This window comes from Sander lucioperca, chromosome 12 (genome assembly GCF_008315115.2).
Source record: "Sander lucioperca isolate FBNREF2018 chromosome 12, SLUC_FBN_1.2, whole genome shotgun sequence".
In the NCBI taxonomy this organism is placed as follows: domain Eukaryota; kingdom Metazoa; phylum Chordata; class Actinopteri; order Perciformes; family Percidae; genus Sander; species Sander lucioperca.
This window is the reverse complement of record NC_050184.1, coordinates 1749532-1752996: the sequence shown is the minus strand read 5'-3', so window position 1 is coordinate 1752996 and position 3465 is coordinate 1749532.

Sequence of the window (3465 nt, the reverse complement as noted above, 5' to 3'; positions counted from 1 at the left end):
ATTGATAGGCTAGGCCCAAAATTAGCCGTTAGCTCATTCAGGCTAGACTATGTGCTACCAACAATAGGCTAGCTGCTAAGCTAACGTGTCTGCACATGTGTGGCTGACCAGAGACACACACACAGGAGCGCAGAACTGTGGAGCGGTGCGCGCTCTGCAGTTTATGTGACTTGCTGTTTGGCCAGCTGTTCACCTTAGCGCGTGTGTGTAACTAGCTATGTGTTCATATATGTGTGTGTAAGAGAAAGGTTAGAGAAAGAGATATATTTTTATATACTTGGATCTTGGTTACCGATAATGACCAACCCTCTCAGTCAACTCACGTCTGGACTAAAGTGGAATTAGGCACAGACTCTGAGAATTTCGTCTGACTGATTCATGTTCATTATAACCACTCCGGTGTACAGCACCTAAACTCCGTGGAAGGAGCTAGCAATGTAGCATTTACAGTTACCCTAGCTACATTATATTCAACACAACATATCAACAATGCACCGTGATCAGAGTACATTCACAGAATAGATTTGACTCAGCGGTCACAATCCTAGATTAATACATTACACGAGCAGCAGTAGCACTGTATTAATCAGATCACATTAATGGTAAACAAAGTAGCAGCAATAGCAAATTACTCATTAATAAAACACACTATTTATCTCTGCCCAGACGTAAGCCTTCTTACTGTGTGTTCAGTCCGTTTGTCCGTAGGTTTCCACGAAAGAAACGGGGGTCCGTGTCTGCTCGTCAGCACATCAGAGGAAACTTTCCTTCCAAAAAGGGCAGAAAGAAGGGAGCTAGAGTCGACTTGAGAAGAAAAACGTTGTTTCCTTCTCCTGCAGATATGAAAACCCTGGCGAGTGGTTTCAGAGGATCCACGGTGCTCCCAGCACCAAAATTAAATCCACTTTGTTTCAAAAATGGAAGTTTTAGCACAAACTTGTCGTGCTGACCTGTCGTCAACTGGAGTTGAGGTGGAAAGCGTTTGTTTCTGTGTGTCATGCTGTAGTGACCCAAGTCACAGGGCAAAAGACGAGAAGTGGGGGGTGACATGGAGTTTTATAGCTCAGGCCACCAGACCTGGCTCCCTGCTGTGTTTATGGTACCTCTGAACCAATGGGAGAGTCAAAGTGAAGCTGAAAGTGTCGAACCTTATCTGCAGGCCCCTCCCTGACGCCATTTTGCGTCTTTCTATTCTCCTTTTCTTCATTTAGAAGTTTGGAGCAAGGGATGTGGCCTCTACCGTAGGCCAAGATCCTTTGTCTGAAAGACCACATGGTCTCTGGGTCTTTTGTCTTTGAGTCACATGTTGGCTGAAAACCCTTTGCTTGAAAAAGATCATGTTTAACCTCCTCGATGGTCCCAACAAACATATCCCTCTAAGTATTAAAGCAGATTTCGCTTCACCTCTAGGAACTTCACAAATGCAAAAAGTTTATATCTGGTAATTGGCTGCATGGATTATTTCTAATTTGGTTTGCAAGGCCAATGTTCATGACTCAGTTGATGCATAACATTTGGGGCCAGTTGTTCAAAGGTAAGCTGATCGGATTTTGGTTATCGGATTGGATCAAATCTTGAAAATGGGTTGTTCAAAAGGGAAAGAAGGAATCTGAAATCAGATTAGATCACGGAATCCAATCATAGTTTTAATCTGAATCAAACCTTCAGTTTGCGTTGTTCCAAACTTGTCAGGAGGATTTGGATAACTTTGATCCAAAAAAACAGGATTATCCTGATCCCAACAGAGGGCAGGATTTCAAGGTGGATTCCAGGAAGAAAATGTAGTAAAACTTTAAAATTGGTCAAATAATACATTTGTATCATTTAGTGTATATACTTTTATTTATATTTTGCACTTGACTTGTGTAACCATTGTAACAGTGATAAAGTAGATAAAAATTAAGGTATTCAGTATAGTAAAGTAAAAATAAAATAAAAATGAAAATGATCTTGTCCCCATGAAATAATCCCCAAAACAGATTTCAATAACAAACAAAAATAATATATTCCATTTTTCTGTCATTCATCACCGTATATTCATTTGAAAGAAACAATCATCAGAGATGAGCCTGTCAAAAATAATTTCTAACAATTGCATCCCTTACTATACGTCCAGTCAGTCCCTCATTCTGACAGAACGCCAGAGGTTCGTCTGGTTCTTCAACAGGCTCAGGTGCATCATAAACATCATCACAGAGAGGGACATTGCGCCTGGTAGCGATGTTGTGCAGGACGATACACGCAAGTATTATGTTGCATGCTCCCTGTGGTTCCACTGGCAAGTAGTTAAGGTATGCAAAGTGTCTCTTCAGAACTCCATTTAAACGCTCAATTGCACATCTTATTTTGCAATGAGCAGTGTTGAAGCGTGCCTGCGCAGGTGTGGTTGCTGCAAGAAAAGGAGTCATCAGCCATGGTAGGAGTTGATAGGCACTGTCTCCTAATATTATGCCATCCGGTCGGTTGGTTTGGAGCTCTCTGTATAAAGCACTCTCTCTCAGGATATGTGCATCATGAACAGACCCAGGCCACTTCACGACACAGTTTGTGATGATGAGGTCAGCATCGCCCACCAGTTGGATGTTGATGCTGCGCCTCCCCTTTCGGTTGATGTACTCCCAATCCCTCTCATGAGGTGCTTGGATATGCACATGAGTGCAGTCAATAACCCCAATAGTATTGGGCATGTTCCCCAAAAGAAAAAAACTTGTGCTTTGTCTGGGAAATCTGGACGTCCTTTGGAAGTGAAACAAACTGATTGACCAGGCTGGACAATGCAATTGACGCAGCTTTCACTACATCACTCACAGTTGATTTGTCCACTCCTATATTGTCACCAACAACTTGGTAGAAAGTCCCAGATGCATAGAAGCACAGACCAATGAGGACCTGTTCTTCCACAGACAGACTGTGACTCCTTCGGGTTCTCCGTTGAAGTTTTGGCCTGACAAGGTCTGCAGTGTACTTAATATCAGCATTCCCAAAGCGAAAGCGAGCATACAGTTCTTCAGTGGTGTATTGCTCCAGTGGTTGTGCACGCTCAACATACACCCTTTGACGGTATCCTTTTCCACCAAAACGGTGCTATGTCAGTGCCTCTCTCTAAGTCCACTGAGAAAGGCTGAATATAAGATGGCTGTCAAATACCCACACACCAATTGGCTGACGTGCTGTGGCTTGTGTTCAATTAAGTCAATCATGCCCAAGGCCCCTATAAATACTATGTTCACTACAACAGATGAGGTGGAACCATGGACTCAAAAGGACCTAATTTCACTGTTGCAGAAACCCATGCACTGCTGGAGGGTGTTAAGTGCCATTATGCCTCAATAGTAGGAAGCTCTGTTGCGGGTGGAATGGTGACTAACAAAAGGAAGAAAGACATTTGGGTTGAAATCACCTAGAATGTGAATGCAATGGGGTCTGGCCAGAAGAGGACCTTGGAGCAAGTGAAATTTAGATGGA